Raw genomic sequence first — 18977 nt, forward strand, 5'->3', positions numbered from 1 at the left:
ATTAAGGTACTTCTTTTGTTAACAAGTATGGACATACTGTAGTTATTTAACGAACCTTAGCCCCATGCCGGCTTCATCCATGAATTGAACAATGGGGCTTCGCAAGTTCGCTGCGCTCTTCCATTATTTCAAAAGTATATCTTTACTACACTAAAAATTCAACAATTATCTTGAAAAAAATTTTTTTTAATTTTCTATTTAATCCCATAAATTGTCAACAAAATTGATAAAAAACAGACTAGTGATAAAAACAAATGGGAAAATCAAGTCCGGCAAAATAGACCGCGAGTTAATTGTTAGTATTGGAACTTTCAGAACTTAGTCATTCATGGTTAGAATCACGGTGAGGAAGTGTCTCAAAGGCTGGTCTTGTGAAAAGGTAAGAATCATTTTGGCGAAATATGTGTATTTTGTAAAGGGATTATCTTGATAAGATCGTTTAAGTGACCAAAGTAGTTTACGGTATTCCTTGGGTATATTTAACATATTCTATAGATCTTGTGTAATACATACAAATCTAGATTATTAAAAGTTCGAAGAATGGTAACTTAAGGGAAAAGATGGCTAGTTACTTTGATTATATTGTGTGCTAAATATATTTATAAACGAATGCCTGCTTAGAGAGAGTAAATGACAATCAGATGCGGTTCTGCGATAGTTTTTCAGTGGGGCGTGGAACCGGATAAGTTGACTTTACAGTATAGTAATGTAAACTCATAATGCTAACTCGGTCGCAGGGAGTATATATTTTAATTTTGAAACTAATCAACTGCGTCACATTAAAAAATCTAATGTATAACACTGGTTTGTCATTGTGGCTTAATAATTTCCAGGCGGATAGCAATAGAAATCGTAAAAGACAACTCTGGATGAACCATGGAACAGCTCTTGAGACTAGGTAATTCGTTCAAAATTCCCAAACTGTGAAGTATTTGTTTATGATTGGCTAGAGCTTAGACTTAATCAATATGCCCTCAATCAGATGGACACTGAATTTACATTACATTCTTTGCTAGTAACTGGGTTACAATTAGTCACGGTCATTTATAATGTTTCGTCTTGGGAGAAACTGTTTAAATTTCGATATTAAAGTATTCTGTGGAGAAATAAAACCTTAATTACGGTTTGTAAATGGCTTGTTCTGTACTGTACGTCGTTATTGGCGTAATTTATTCTCCGGAACAAATATAAAATACTAGTTTGTCATAGATTCCAGACATTTTCTTTCGCAATCCGGTATATACGTCTTTGGGACTTGAGCGCATTAGTGGCATCTTTCAAAATGTTGCCATTTAATAATTCATTTAGTTTCTTTGAATATGGTGGAAGGTTCTTTGTTGATGGCACAGTAGTTAGCCAGCTAAGATGGCAAACCACATAAAGATATAAGAAAAATATGCCCTGTAACTCTATTGTGGTGCATTTTAACAACGGATTGCTAATGCTATTTTTTCCCCCTCGCTAATTGTAAAGCTGAGATTCCTTACTTGGGGTACGTGTAGCTCCCACTGGAACATTTGTACTTTAATGGGAGTTATGTTGGATCTGAGAGAATAGCCAATACTGCTCTATACATATTTCAATCTGCATTGAGGTTGAATAATAAAATTACATCGCAATATCAATTTCAGTGTTTCTCTTTTTCGTCCTAGTTTTAGGAATCTGTTTAAATGGCCAAGGGGTACATAAGAACAAAAAGTTTGGTAACCCCTGCTCTAGAGCAATTTCGATAAAAGAAAAAAAAATCTCGCTAATACTGAATTTATTTTAATGAAATTAATGGGTTGACGGTATAGTTAGTTTCATGTTTTCTTCCTTGCGTTTACAATACCAGTCACACGGTTATATACTTGAGTTATGTCAAAGTAAATGTTAAAATTAACAACTGCGTCTTTGTTCTTAGATGTTGATGTTTCGGTGATAAAAGACCCTTAATTTTCCTGCAAAGAAAATTTTTTTTTCCTATCAATTGGTTACGAGAATTTGAACACCAATTTTGTTTGGAATAAAAGTCATTCAGAAAAAATCCGAAATTTGCACTCTGTACATCTAGGTAACTAGTCAATTTTCATTTGTATTACATTATTTGAGTTGCCCTTTACTAAGGAGGTCTTCCTCTGAAGCGATGACTCGTTGCGAAAGTATAATACATACTTATTTACTTTACTTTAAGGGCTATTTTCCGGGTCCCATCATACATGGAAACCCTGGCTTACAGGACCGACGAGATCAGTTTGTCGTACACGGTCTTGGATATTTAGAGTATCACAGCGTATTCCACATAAATTGCCAAATCCACATTATCGAAGCACATGAACAACTAGAAAGCCTTCAGTTTCTTCTTGAATGCATTAACAGCCTTAGTATTTCCAATGTCCAGAGGGAACTTTTTGCATCGTCTTGGGGCCACATATTTGAAAGCTCTGGAACCTACAGTAGACATACATCTTGGTTCCAGTATTTTGAAACCATCTGTTAACTATTCTCGTGACGGCACGATTTGTTGGCTGCGCAATATGTAGCAATTCTCTTGGATATTTTGAACTTCCGATTCTGACAACTTGATGGACTATTGCACATGTCTTAAACTGTGTTCTAGCTTTTGTGAATTTTCCTAAATCGGACGATTTTATGAATTTTGAAGAATAACTTTTTGTTCCCTTAAACCTAATAAAAAGAGACAATTCGGACAGTTCCGATGTAATGGTCTGTTTTTCCCCCGTCCGAAATTCCCCCGGGGGAAATATGGCCTAGGATATATATCCCCCCGGGAACTTTGTCCTAGGATAATATTCCCCCATCTGGGCCAAGATTCCCCCTTTGGTTGGTGGAGGTAACCATTATTTCGGATGGGGAAAAAAACAGACCATTACACCGGGTCATAAAAGAAAGTCATTAATTTCTTTAATTTTAATGTTTTTAGAGTGCGCAGTTCAACATTACCTCTTGCCAGTACAAGTTTGTGACCTGGGAAAGGGGTCCAGGGGCTTGCCCCCGGCTAGGGGTTGTGACCTGGGAACTTCTAGGTTAGGTTAGGTGGGTTTGTTAGGTTCTGTACCCTTTTGTACCTTTTTATATTTTGTGTAAAGGGTATATGGAAAAATGCTTTAAAATACACATGTTAACATTATCGTAGCATTGCTAACGTTAGCAATGGCATCGTAACGTTGGTAACGTTATATTATATATATATATATATATATATATATATATATATATATATATATATATATATATATATATATATATATATATATATACATATGTGTATATGTATATATATGTATATATATATATATATATATATATATATATACATATGTGTATATGTATATATATATATATATATATATATATATATATATATATATATATATATATATATATATATATATATATATATATATATATATACATATGTGTATATGTATATATATATATATATATATGTATATATATATATATATATATATATATATATATATATATATATATATATATATATATATATATATATATATATATATGTGTGTGTGTGTATGTATGCATGTATTACTTACTTTTACATTTACTTTTAGAGGTTTATTTCTCGCCCTCCATCAAACACTAAAGGTCTGTTCAGGCGGGCCTTGGTGTATGAAAAAATAATTCCTTTCCAGTTAATATTTTGCTCTGTATCGTTATCAGTTATTTCGCTAGCATTTGTATTCAGGCTTAATAGTTTTCAGGTCACTATTATAACACTTTCTAAAAAGATAAGTCTAAAGGTTTTTCTTGAAGGCAGCCACATTTGTGCTATTCTTGACATCGAGTGGAAGGTCGTTAAAGAGTCTCGGTGCAGCATAACTGAACGTTCTTCCTCCTATTGCATGATTCACACTAATTTCGAATAGTCTATGTGGGTCATCTGCATGTCTAACTCTTACAGTGGCGCTGGTAGCTTCAGGGTAGGGGACCAAGCAATCACGAAGATATTTAGGCTTATCACTTGTAAGTGCTTTGTGAGTCAACAAGCAAATTTTAAATTCAATCCTAGCCTTAACAGGTAACCAATGTAGATCGATCAGTGCAGGAGTTATTCTCTCCCGAAATTTAATGCCTTTTATCAGTCTAGCCGCCCGGTTTTGCACATTTTGAAGCTTCCTTAGTAGTGTATTGGGCAATTTGTAGTACAGAGAATTGCAATAATCAAGCCTTGATATTACATGACTCATCACTAAAATTTTTGTACTGCCCTCTGTTAAATATTTTCTAATAAATGCTATGTTTCTCAGGTGATAGTTACACACTTTCACTGTGTTCACAAGTGATTTTGGTGGAAGCCTCTATAGATTTTATCAATTTTTTCACTAAAGAATATAGCAAAACTCTCTGCACAAACATTGTCAGGCAAGACATATTTTTTCTTTAATCACATCAAATCATCAAGGTTTTTGTGAAAGTCCTTCATGTTATTAGTTTTTTTACATTCGCCGTTGTAGAATTTTCTCTTTGTTTTTTCTAACAGGACGTTATAGTCATTTCTGGCCTTATTATATAGATTTCTGGCTTGTAAGGATTTGGCTCTTTTCCATCTACCTTCCATCTTACGTCTGTGTCTTTTTGCCTTTAATAACTCACTATTATACCATCTAACATTTTCGCGTACCACTATTTGTTTGTTCTTTATGGGACACATGGTATCGTACATTTTTCCAAAATTGTCGTTGTATTTCTTGGTATAGCACTCAACACATTCTATGTCTACCATATGTTCACATTGTGTGTTCACACAAGACATTTGCGCTACACTAGCTTCAATAAAATTCTCAGCATCAAAATTTTCCCGTTCCCTATATGTGATCCATTTTTTCAATACTCTGGTGCAATTTATATTAACATTAAAGGTGATGAGTTTATGTGTTTTTGAGATCTCAAAGTCTGGTTCCACTTCAAGGTTTTTTATTAGGTCTGAGTCTTTTCCACATATGACCAAGTCGAGTGTATGACCACCTACTGACGTTGATACCAAAACACTGTTTATTAAATTAAACATCTCAAATACTTCCTTGAGTTCTTTAGCCTTATTATCATTTTCATCATCTACCCAACAGTTGAAGTCTCCACCAATTAATGTATTTTTAATATCGTCCACCACACCCACAAGAATACTAAATTCTTCAATGAATTTAGTCATATTACTCGCTGGTGGTCTATATAATGATATTATATTCAATATCTTATTGTTTCTTGTCAGTTTTAAACAGATATATTCAAACGTTTCAAATACTATTTCATTCATGATAGAAACCCTAGAGAAAGTTTTCGACACAAAGACACCCACTCCTCCTCCAGTTTTGTCCTTTCTTGGTACGTGATAGAAATCATGAGTACACGGCGTCATCTCCTGAATCTTTGAGTTATCACTAATATTTCCCTGCAACCAAGTTTCCGTTAATAAGCATAAATCTAATTCCATTTCATTAATAAGATTTCTAATCTTTAAGGTTTTATTCCCCACCGATTGAATATTTATCAGACCACACTTAACCAATGGGCTAGACTCCATGATCGGTTCTATTTTTTATCCTGGTAAGCTCCTCCTTGTATACTTTACAGTTATCGTCATATGTCTTATGATTCGTATCATTGTAATTCCTCACTGTGCAGTTATGACACTTTAACGTATTTACAGTACAATCCGTGGTTCGATGATCCTGGCTACACTTGGCACATACCTGAGTCTTGCTACAATTTTCAGCAGTATGACCAAATTCTTGGCATTTATAACACTGAAATACATTGTAGGAATCATAGATTTTACAGCATCCTCCAAGCGTGGTATATACTCTATCATCTCTTTTACGGAAGACTTTCCTGATAGTTGGACTACACTTTATAATGACGTGTAATTTACCGCTTTGTCTTGATTTAAACTTCCTGATCAATTTAAAGTCTTCTTCATTTTCACATATATCATTCAACCATTCATTCTTCTCCATTATACTGGCAATTATATCATTTTCATCAATATTGCAGACCTTGATCTTCGGTTTAAGTAGATCCTTTTTATCTACTTCTACCTTAATGTCATTCTTGACCTCTTCTAAGTCATTTTTAGCCTTTTCTAACCCAGTTTTATCCGCTAAATTAACTACCAAGTGGCCTTGTTTAGAGGTTTTGACCTGTTCGACATTCGTGGTTATCTTCTTCATGATAGTTTTCTTGATATTTGAAGCCTTCTTATTTTCCTCCGTAGATTTTATAACCAAAGTGTTTCTTGATTTCAACTTACTTGCATATGTAGTCTTGGTCACATTCTCTTTTTCGTATTCCATAAGTTTCTCTTTCAGCTCGACAATTTCTTGACGCATATCCATGTATTGAGCAGTTATCATATCCATAAAACCAGACATCTGTTGTTGTACATTTACCTTCATCTCTTCTATGATGATGCTTAGTCTCGTCATGTCATCAACACATGCAGACTCAACACATTTTGGACATTTATAAATGATGTTCCTGCTTTTTAAAAGAGTACTTGTACCATCCCTTAAGTTAGAGCAAGCTACTTCATCATGGTACCATCTTCGGCATTGATCGCATTGTATCCCATCATTGACATAGGACTCACAGTGCCCACACATGCCATGTTTGCCTCCGTCATCACATTCTTCATAAGTTGCTGCCATTATACTTTCCTCTCTTCCTAGGAGTACCGCGTCGATTTCAGTCGCAAATAGATCGAGATCATTCACGGGATTACGTCTTCCTTTTCGTTTTCTAAGGAAGGACATATTGAATCATTTTTCAATGAACTTTTCAAGTAGCCCCACCCCAACGCAAAAATGCTGGGTCAGGCCTTTCACTACAGACCTCACATACAAGGAAACCACTGATTTTTAGCACTATATTTCACTAATATCAACACTAGCAAACACCCACAAAGAGATTTTTCATAGTATAAACAACGAGATACACAAATGATTCCGTTTGAAGCCAGATTCGATACAGAGCACTGAAACACACGTCCACACCCGCGGACAAAACTAATATTTTGTTAAAACTTACCGTTGATTATTTAATTAATCAAAATAGTTTCTCTGTAAGGGAGGTTGGGAGAGAAATAGCCGGGGGGGGGGGGGGTGTATCGTAGGGCTGAAATTCCCCCTGGGGGAATAACAGCCCGGGCTGCTTTTCCCCGGGGGGAAATCGATCGTAGGCTAATTTTCCCGGGGGGAATTTCAGTAAAGGGGGAAAAAATTTCCTGCTATAGTGGTAATGATATAGAGATGTAAAACCATACTACTTTAAAGGTAATAAAATTTCCTCAAAGCACCATTTATAAGCTAGTATTTGGAAGAAACTGTGCAAGTAATTGTCTGTGGTGGCAATGACTCTGCAATATTTGATGTTGCTTAAAATCAACCGAAAGTATCTGTTATGAATGGTATTTTGGAAATAGGTATTTGAGGCCACAGCCTAATCCCTAATTGGCAAAAGTATGCAGTGAGATGTTTAATGTTAATCAACTAATGCTATAATCGCGGTAAATCTAAGAAATTTAAGTGGGAACTTGGCCAAACCCAAAATCTACGTATATAAGGTCGGCCGGACAGTGGTTCGATTTAAGTCACTTCTGCTCATGACGCCCCTAAGGAACCCTTGGGTTTTTGGGTGCTATGACAGACGTCTAAGGTCCGGGCGATTTGCGCGCGCACGTACTTGCGTATTTACTTTTTTTTCAGTGGTCATTATCCATTTCTAATAAAATTATTTTCTTGTTGGACTCTCTCTCTCTCTCTCTCTCTCTCTCTCTCTCTCTCTCTCTCTCTCTCTCTCTCTCTCTCTCTCTCTCTCCACACTAAGTTGTGATGACAAAAGCCAGATGGACCCTGTAGATTTGTGGAATGATTTCTTATGCGCAATACTAAGATTTGACAACGTATTTGTATCGGTATAGAGTTATAAAGGCTCAAATATCGTCTTACACCACCTTACTAAGCAGCCAAAGGAAAACTTTTAAGAAAATCGGCGGAACTACCTTGGAATTCCTTGTAAAAAAAAAAAATAGGCCTAGGTAGGGATACAGGGCCCCTATGCTAGGTTAGGTGGGTTTTCTTAGGTTCAGTAGTGCCCTGAAAATCAAGAAAGCGCACAGAGAAATCGCAGCATTTCAGTAAGATATTGATTGATATAAGCCAATTTAAGTGTTAATAAATAATTTCTCCACAAAATGGTTATCATTTTAGGGTTTTCCACATCAAAATACATACTTTGGAATAAAAAAAAACATTTAAATTCGATAGGCACTCAAACCGAAAAGATCCTTGAAGTTTCTTCACAAGATATATATAATATAAGTCGGCTAGAAACAAATTTTAAATTTAAATTCTTAAATTAATGTAGCTAGCCTTAAATTTGAGGAATACATTTTCTATAACTGTTATTGTCAAAGAAAACTATATACTACGGTAATCACTCTTATGATTCTAGCGATGACTATGCTATTTGTCGTTTGCATTGTATGGTAACATTTCATAAGTATGGGACATTTTGTTTAACACCAAAGGGGTTGGAAAAATCTAGAAAATGTAATTATTGGTAAACTCACCCCTCTCTCTCTCTCTCTCTCTCTCTCTCTCTCTCTCTCTCTCTCTCTCTCTCTCTCTCTCTTGATTTATTTGGAATCATTTTAAAGGGTAAGGAAAAAGTTATTTTTGCCCAATTGTAAAATTTGATAGGGTATTTATATCGGTATAAAGATTATCAATCCTCAAATCTCGTTTTACACAACTTTACAAAACAGTCAAAGGAAAACTTTTTTTTTTTTTTTTTTTTTTTTTTTTTTTTTAAATCTGTGAAACTACCTTTAATTTCCTAGTAAAAGATCGCCAAGCCACTTTAATCCTTTTTTTAATTTAAGTTACTTTCTGCTTTTTGGAATTAAGGCTGGTCAAGGGAAAACCCAACGACGGAAAATGTACACTAACTGAAAACTTCTTTATGATAGACCTTTATTACTGTTTGCTTTATAGAAATAGAAAAATTCAACAACGCACAAACTTGGACATATCATTTTTGTTATTTAATGGGATAAGAATAGTTTCATAGTATAGGACTACTGTTCTTAATATATTTTATCTTGATTATTCATTCCTTCTCGTAGTTTATTTCCTTTCTTGAGTGGGCTATTTTTTTTCCTGTTGGAGCCCTTTGGCCTATAACATCCTGTTTTTCGAACTACGATTGTAGCTTAGCTTGTTATACTACTACTACTACTACTACTACTACTACTACTACTATTATAATAATAATAATAATGTGGTGTCCGTTATAAATGATGATAAAACTGAGATTGTAATAAAATATCTATTATAAAGTACTTATTAAAACTTGAATTATTCACTAGAATGTTGAGAATTTTCTTTACAAGGCACATATAATAGGCATCAGCTAGAAGAAAATTTAAATAATCTTTTTTTTATTACAGTAGATAGTCTTAAATTTAAGGATCCATTTTCTTCATATCTTTTTGGGCGTCGGAGGGTTCCTCTTGTTTTTGAGCGGAGGGGCGTAAGGATCTCTTCCTATTGTCGTCGTTTGATGATTTTTCTTTCGTTGGGCGCCTTGTTTTGAGGTGGCACTCTGGATCTGCCAGGTCCGGCGGAGGCGGTGTCGCTTCCTTCGAGAAACTCTGGTTTCACGCGGTCTATTGAGACCCAGTCCTCTTGGCCATGGAGGTCGAGAAGGAAGGCTTTCGTTGTCTTCTTAATTACCCGGTAGTTAGTGGTTGTAATGAGCGTCGACACGGACGAAAACGTACCCTCAGTCATCCAGGTTTTTTGGCTTGAAGTGCTTGGTTCTGTCCTGGTAAGTTTTGAGACATGGCCTGAACTTCCTGGCGATGATTTCCAGTCCCCATTGGTTCAGCTCGCCATCAGGGACACCTTGAGGGCGCGGTGAGTTCTTTCGACCATGCCGTTTACCGCGGGGTTGTATGCCGTGGTGCTGTGGAACGTCGTCCCCGTCAGGTTCGCCAAAGCGAGCCATATTTCTGAGAGGAAAGCGGGTACTCTGTCTGTCGTGATGTCGTCAGGAACGGCAAACCTGCTCACCCAGCTTGACAGGAGGGCTTCGGCGCATGCTTGAGTCGTAGCTTCGGTCATCGGCGATGCCTCCAACCACCTCGTGGAGCGATCGATGATCGTAAGCAGATAGCGAGCAGATCCAGAAGGGGGCAATGGTCCCACGACGTCGATGTGTATGTGACCGAAACGTCTTTTTGGCTGGGGGAAATCGCCTACCTCCGATTCGGTGTGACGGCTGACTTTGCTTGACTGGCAGTTGATGCATGACTTCGCCCATTCCCGGGCGTCCTTTTTTATCCCTGGCTAGACGAACTTTTCAGACAGAAGGCGAGCGGTGGTGCGTCCTGAGGGGTGTGAAAGTCCATGGATGATATCGAATATTTTCCTTCTACAAGAGGCTGGTATCCAGGGACGTGGGCGGCCGGTGCTGGTGTCGCAAAGAATAGTTACTCCTACTGATCCGAGGGGAATCGCACTTATCTTGAGCGCGGATGGCCCCGTCAGGTGATCCTGTGCTTCTTGGTCGGTGCGTTGTTCGGTTGCGAGATTGGCGTAGTCGATTCCCAGGTGGATTGCGTCAATTTCAATCCTTGAAAGGGCGTCCGCGACTGGGTTTTTCTTTCCTGGGACGTAATGTATGGTGTACCCGAATTCGGCGATTGTTGCGAGATGACGTTGTTGTTGGGAGGACCATGCGTCTGTCGATTTCGTGAAAGCGTGTACGAGGGGTTGATGGTCTGTCGCGATTGTGAAGGGAGTGCCCTCCAAGATGTGCCTGAAATGGCGGACGGCGAGGTAGACGGCGAGGAGTTCCCTATCGAAGGTGCTGTATCTTGGTTCGGCGGGTTTCAATTTCTTGCTGAAGAATGCCAGCGGTCGAGGAGAACCATCGACGAGTTGCTCCAGCACAGCCCCACAGGCGACGTTGCTGGCGTCGGTCGTTAGTCGCAGGGGTGCGTTGTCGTCGAAATAAGCCAGGGTGGTGGCATTCGCGAGGGCATCCTTCGTCCGGGCGAATGCCTGTTGCTTGGGCAAACCCCACTCGAGTTTTTCCGCTTTTCCTTTCAGGACGTTGTAGAGGGGTGACAGGGTTTGTGCGATGTTGGGGATGAAGCGCCTGTAGTAATTGACCATCCCCAGGAACTCCTGAAGTTGGCGGATGGTCGTAGGTATCGGGAACTTTCTGATGGCGTCGACCTTGGTTGTCATGGGTTTTACCCAGCACGAGGATACGCGGTGACCAAGGAAATCCACTCCTTCCACACCGAACGTGCACTTGTCGAAACGTACGACCAGGCCGTTCTCCTGTAGGCGTTTGAGGACGGTGCGGACGTGCCTCCGGTGTTCCTCCTTAGTTTTCGAGAATATCAGGATGTCGTCGACGTAGCAGACGCAGAAAGGTAGGTCACCCAGAATGCTATCCATTAGTCGTTGGAAGGTCGCCCCAGCGTTGCGTAGACCGAAAGTTGAGTATGCGAAGGTGTAGGATCCAAACGGCGTTACAATGGCTGTTTACTGAATGTCTTCCGGAAATACGGGGACCTGGAAGTAAGACTTGAGGAGGTCCATCTTGGTAAAATACTTCGCGCCGTGCAACGCGTTCGTTAGGTCCTGCATGTTGGGCAGCGGGGTAGTGATCGGGCGTTGTGATGAGGTTGAGGCGCCTGTAGTTTGACTTTGGGCGTGGAGGCGAGGCCGTTGGGTGCGATTGGCGTGTTGCTTCCTGCATCGTGGCCAGACAACGAGTCGGCAAAGAGGTGAGAAGTTGATATGTCGGTTAAGCTCATCCTACTGCCTTACATGCACAGAAATGTGGGAGAACCAAAGGCAGGCTCACGCCTAAGGTAACGGAGTATAGAGAAGGTAGCACGGCCGTAATAAGTCCGTTAATGGCAAAGCTAAAACCGCTGATGCTACTTTCAACTCCGGGGTCACCAGTTGTAAGGACAGTGAGACAAGCGTCACCAAGATCAACTGATACTTTATTCAAATGTGCGTCGGAGGATATTACAAGGTGCGGACGGAAAGGTAGGATGGCGCTGGCGCCAAATCAGATTGAATTGCCCGCCAAAATATGTTTTCTTACACTTACAAATATACGAATTATGAGTTAACAGAAACATGTAATGAAATAATTCATATGTCAAAATGTAGCTCTGATAGAGCGGAATACATATACATGGGAAACCACGGTGTGGCGAAAAGAGAATTCAAATAAATAAACAGTTTGTTGATTTTCTGGACGACGAAGGGAGTGGTGTCCTTACAACTGCACAGGCCTAACTAGTATTATGAACTATGGGAAATTTTGTTTGACACCGAAAGTATTAGAATGTAGGGTTCTAGGACATGAAATTGATGGTAAAAATTCTCTCTCTCTCTCTCTCTCTCTCTCTCTCTCTCTCTCTCTCTCTCTCTCTCTCTCTCTCTCTCTCTCTCTCTCTCTCTCTCTCTCTCTCATAAAATTGGTAAAAAGATTTCCTCGATAGGATTAACTCATATATTAGCCTATTAGCATAGTCGATGACATATAGCAATATTAAAATGACCAGCAATTGGTAGGCTGTTAGGAACTGTTATTTTATCTGATGTTAAGTAGCTCACAATTGTAATGATTACAAACTTCAATTTCATTTAGTTTCTTTGTATATACTTTTGTATCCAGTATCGTCATAAATATCGATGAGTTGATATACTGAAGTTATCCAAATGAAGAGAAGAGATGAGACAATATAGTTTTTCAAGATACACCTGATTAGAAAATTATTGTGAGTGATAGTGACCAGATGTAGTGTGTAACGATTCTCGAAGGTATTGATTTTAGTTTTGAAATAAGTCTTCTGTAGATTTAGCAACTTTGATTGGTACTAGCCCCTTGCCTATTACAGTGGTAACATGCTCCCCTAGCATTCTCATGGGAGCAGATCGATCCCAGCCCGGGACCGTGAGTTTCATCTATTTACTTGGGAGGCCACTGCTGTGTTTGGCCACCACAGAGGGGTTTGGGCTTGCCTGGCTAATGTTGTGGTGAGCATCTATTCTGATGAAACTGAAACTGAAACCAAACACCTTTGATAAAGGACCGTTTGGTAGAAAGGACTTTATCTCTTTAAGTAATATGAATTCCCAAGTTTCAAACTCCAGTAAATTTGCTATTTAAAAGATTTTGTCAGGTTATGTATGATTTTTAGGACTGCAGGATTACAATGAGTGTTTGGTGAGGAGTATATGAAAGCCGGATACAGACTGGCTAGCACTGCATCTCCCCCTCCCCCCTTCATTTTTTTTTCTCCCAATTATGAACATTTACATGAAATGGCTAATGATTCAATGAAAATTTTATGTTTGAATACAGTTGGTTTGGCATTAATGAAATAGCAATCGATTAAGTAAATAAGATAAAAATACATAATGTATAATAAATAGTAATCCGTATGCTTCTTATGAGAAAAATAAAAATACCTAGCTGCTTTTATATATAACTAATTGTAAATTGTAGCAGCAAAAAATTGAAAATTTAAAACAAAACGATTAGTCACTTGATTGCATTATTCATGTGTAAAGGACAAATGGTGTTGCTGGTAAGGTAACGAGAAAAAAATAAGCACAATTACAATGAAAGGAAGAATTGCATAATAACTGTACTTATCAAGTTTTACACGTTGTCATTGTCTATGACGTAGTCATAGACCCTTGCCAGGGCATGGCTGCCATTTAGGGTGTGCTAGTTCCTCTGACGGGGTGATTTGGTGGTTGACGGTGTGTGAGAGAGGTCAAGGTCAAGGTCGAGGAGATATATTGTACCTATTAAGGTATGCTATATCTCCTGTTTCTCAGCAATAATCGTCCACTACCATCCAACTTGATTCGGTACTGCCTTTGGAGAAGGTAATCCTACACCAACCCGGTACGGTCCTATTCATTTGTTGTCTGGTTATGCACTCTCACACGGGCTCCTACTTCCAAGGGCTTGAGTGTTCTGGTGGCGTAACTAGTACTGATTTTCTCTTGGAGGCCATTTGAATTTTGCTATCAATGTCTGCTTCCAAAGCAAAGCCTGTCAACCAGGTAATGTTGCTTTGCTGAAGGAACGCCATCTCGTAATAGTCTCCCAGTTGCCAGCTTTAAAGGAGACTTGTTGATATTGCGAGTGGGTGTGTTCAAGTATTGCAGTATTGCAAGAAAGGACTTATCACTGTCTAGGCTGTCCCCCTCCCCTGTGTTTACCCTGATTATCCTTTTGGCTGTTTTTACCGCTGCTTCCACTTTCCTATTCGACTTTGGGTAATGAACTGATGAGAGATGCAGCTTGACACCCCATTTCATGAAGAAAGCAGACATTTCTTTGCTCACTAGGTTTGTGCCCCCTTCCGTGGAAACTTCCTCTGGGGCCCTCCACCTTGTGAAGTAGCCTCTTAGCACTGATATTACTCTCTTCAAATTGGTACCAACTATCCCGTGAATCTATCTGTGTACACCAGGTACATCCGACCTTCTGACTGGAACATATCGGCAACCATACATTGGAAGGGGTAGTGTGGGGGTGGCGTTATATCCATCAACTCCTCTGGTAATGAAGGTGTATGCATGTTAAAAAACAATGCATGAATTCCTATGATGCTGAAGGTCGCCCTCCATGCCAGGTCAGCAGATGGACTGTCGGGCCCTTCTGAGCATGGAGTTGATTCCTTGGTGACGTGCATGTAAATTTTCTGCGATCTGTCCTGCAAGAAAATTTGCTGCAATCTGTCAATGAAGTTCCTGTGGGATTACCAGTCATACGCACCCTTCTTTCTATGTGTAAAACACTAGATTTTTTGAAGTTGAAAGGCAATATCTCGCACCATAAAAGGGCACAAGGTAGGCTACCTCCTGCAACATCTGCAGGTGCCAATCACCCGTATTTACCTTAGCCATCAGTAACTGGTATACGGAGTCCTTGGCTGCCACTGAACTGACTGTTTTCTCGTCCATTGTGAGCTCCTCCCCTGGTGTAGTGTCTTGATAGCTGCTGTAGTGACGGCTGCTGCTATGTCGTCTACCAGCTCGACAACACATTTATCAGGGGAGGTTCGCAGGGCAGGGAAATGAGATTGGAATTCGGCTGCACCATTTCTTTTACCTGGTAGTAAGTTTATACTGGAGGGGCTTCTCCTTCAGCCTGAACAATCTTGGGTTAGTGATGTCTGCCAGGGAGCAATCTACGAGGAGCTTGACCATGGGGCCGTGGTTGCTGATAAAGATAGGGTTGGGGCATCCCAGGAGTAGCAATCTAGCCTTCTTTAGGCCCCACACGACAGCGAGGGCCTCCCCCTCTACTGCTGCATAACCGGCCTCGGCAGGGGCTATTCTCCAAAGGTTTTTACAACAGAATGGCTTATCAGTGGCTGTGCAGTTGCAGTACTGCTGGAGGATGACTAATCCTATGCCTTCTCTGCTCCAATCTGTGAGGGCAACGTTAGGGCAGGACTTGTTATAGCATGCGAGGCCATAGCTGGTGAACTTGCAGATGGTGTCCTGGGAACTCTTGAATTTCTTCTGCAGATACATTTCGCTAAATACATGTTTGCCCATCTGTTTCTTCTTCATTGGGTCCCTGAATGGTTCCATGATGAGTGCGGCCACAAGGAACGACGCCATTTGTTTGACAAAACCGAATCATGACCCCATGTCTGTGATGGTGGGCGTGGGTAGCATGGGAAACTTCCGGATGGGAGAGAGGCTATCCTCGGTCAGTCTATAGACTTCCCAGCCTAGATGGAACCCAATAAAATCTGCTTCCCTTCTGTAGAATTTCAATTTTTTTTGAGTGTGATGCTCTTTGCCACTCATGTTGCTAGAAGGTTCAGGGCTTGCCAGATTTCTTCAACTCCAATGTCATAGAGGAGTGTATCATCTCTACACTTTTACTTCCATGGTATGTCTTTGATGGCGTCGTCAAACAATCTTGTATTGAAATCCGATGCTGAACAGTGGCTCATGGGGGTCCTACGGTACTGGAAGCGGCCCTAGGGCGTCATGGCTGTTGTTAGGTGGTGACTTTCCCTGTTGAGTTTTACCTGGTGGAATCCCAGTATGTCAGCTACTGTATGGTAAGAGTGCTGGGGATGCTAGATAACCATATCAAATGGTGCTGGGGGATGCTAGATACCATATCAAATGGTGCTGGGATGTGGTGGGTCTCCCTCCTGCAGGAGGCATTCAGGGATTGGTATATTACCATGCCTCGATGGTTGCCCGACTTCTTTACCACCACGACTATTCATGCGCACCACTCTGTGTCGCCTCTCCTTGGGGGATTTCTTGAATGATGCCCTTCCATATGTTTTCAAGTTGGTCCTTTACCTCGATTTCCCAATGCTTGGGAACTTCTGCAGGAGTATGTGATGCGTGTGGCAAAGCGTTTGGCATCAGGTGGATGTGATTGGGTTCTCCCACCATCACTGGAAATGGCTCCTAGTTGTGTTGAAGGTCGTCGATGAGAAGTGCTGGAGTTACCACTGCTCAAGCGAGGAATGTTTTCTTCGATGGGTGGTAGCGGAACCGATGAAGGTCTGGAGGGCGGTGTTGTACTGGTAGACACGCTCTCTAATATAGGTCTCGGGAGATGATGCAGAAAGTTATTTGGGACAAGTTCAAAGTCCTTGCACGCTGAAAGAGAGAGGTCCAACAACCTCACAGATTTGATGAAATACACCTCTTGGCCACTGGTAAGATTTCTGAATGAGATCTGGAAGGCCACTGTTCCCAGGCAATCCAACTTCAAGATGGCGACATCTCTTGAGCCAGCCTGATGTAATAGTGTAGGCCTTATGTTGAGGAACGATAACATCTCTGTGCCCACAACACATGCTTTTGCCCCTGTATCGGCAGCGTCGCTTTAATGTATTTATGAACCTGGACCCCTTTCCCTCTGCCACTTTGACTATTACGGTGGGTTGTGAGAGGTACTGAGTTGCAGCAACAATTGCCCCTGTCACTACCAAGGCAGCGGCAGAGTCCTTTGGTATTTTCCGGCTTTGAAATATTTTTTGTTATGGACAATCTTCTGGCAGTTATGGCAAGCAAGGGACCTCGCCTGACATAAATTTTTCTCCGGGGTGCGACTCCCTCCACAGAATCTGCACATACGTTTAGCGCCGACGAGGTTCAGTGAAAGTTGGCTTTTAATCCCATGCACGGTAGCCATCTCGGAGGTGGCGCTGGTGCCACTTTCAAAATCCACTGGCGTGACTTTTGTGTCCGGTTGCCATCCTTGCTGCCTCCCACAGACATCCTGCCTGAATGCTTTGAACACACAACACATTGCCTGTAAGCTATTGATTCTCGTGAAAGACTCGTATGATTGGAATACTGTATTTCTTTTTAACACTTGACCCCCTCGACCCACTATGAGCTTCCTTAATTACATGTACAGTATTCTGAAAGATTGAAATTGCAGTTAGGACACTGATACCCATAATTTGTGGCCTTTTGAGAGCAACGCCCGAAGAAATAAGACACTCATTGTGGCCCGGTGCCACATTGAAAGACAAATATTATTGCACTGCGTGGTTCATTGCATGGAGAACGAGGTATGAAATGGCATCCAATGCTTCCTTAGTCAAAAATGCACTTCAATCTTCCGTGTTGTACCTGGTGTCAAGGGTACGTTGCAGCGACAGTGTGTAGTACAGTCTCGCTTATTGTTTGGCCTCGTTGTCTGGCACCTTGCAATGTTGGAGCCAACACTCCATTGATCTTTGGCATTTGATGTCTCCTGTTCACATTTTTTGAGGCTGTGGATGCTGGAACCCTAACTGGGGAATCATGTGTTCCATATGGGGCAATGTTGACAAGGCCAGTCTGGAGCCTCAATTGCATGTTGCTGTTGCGCCAGCTATAACTGCTAGTGCGGTGTCACGAAGGCCCGGTTGGTTGGGATTCCTTAGGTCAGCGGGTCTCCGGGCAGCTACTGTAGGTCTTTGAGGATTAGGTATGTTGCTCGGTTATGAGCATAAGTAACTCACTGCACCATATAGGATGTTTAGGACTGCAGGATTGCAATTAGATGCTGTGTATTTGGTGAGGAGCATAATATAAGTAGGTGCGTCTGGTGTGAGTCGGATACAGTCTTGCTAGCACTGCATTTCCATGCGGTGCACGAGCGAGGAATGGCTCGTGACATATCATACATTATAATCTCATAGGTTGTGACCGTTTTAAGTTATTGTTTCAATTCTACAAGCTCAATTAAACACAAGACAAGGAATGTGTTTTTCAGTGCATTATTATTTTTTGTCACAGCAAATGTTCATGTAGGGACAACTTATCAAAGTGTACTACACCATTTTTTTTTCAAGGTATCTTGAATTTCGGGGGATAAGGTAGAGTTCTAGTCAGTTTAAATGCCTTCAATTAGACATCTAACTGAGGTCAAGTAGATTGATGACACTTTTTCTGACCCGTGAATTGTCCTATGTAATCGTATTTTATGAAAGAGGCAATATTATGTTACTTCGTTGCTATATAGTGTAAACTTTCCCCGTCTGTTTTCTTTAACCCTTTGTTGCTGTAATTAACTTGTTTGATTCATTAATCAAAAATTTATTGCGTTTAATTTCACCATATACCAAAAAGGAAATTAAAACTATTTAGGCAAGATAAGTGAATCGATTTACTAACTAATCACTTGCAATTAACAGAATATAAGGAATGTTGTAAGATTATAGAACAAAACTTTTTATTGAGGTGTACAATCTTTTATAGGATACTTAAAGGCCCCATGATGTGCCATTTGCAACACTTCATGACATATGAACATCTTCAAGGAACATTGTAAGTGATTAATATTTACAGTTACTTTACCCGAGTCAGTCAGTCAGTCTATATAAAAGTTATCTGTTCGAGTGTGATGAATGATTACAT

Source organism: Palaemon carinicauda, chromosome 28, assembly GCF_036898095.1.
Source record: "Palaemon carinicauda isolate YSFRI2023 chromosome 28, ASM3689809v2, whole genome shotgun sequence".
Taxonomy (NCBI): domain Eukaryota; kingdom Metazoa; phylum Arthropoda; class Malacostraca; order Decapoda; family Palaemonidae; genus Palaemon; species Palaemon carinicauda.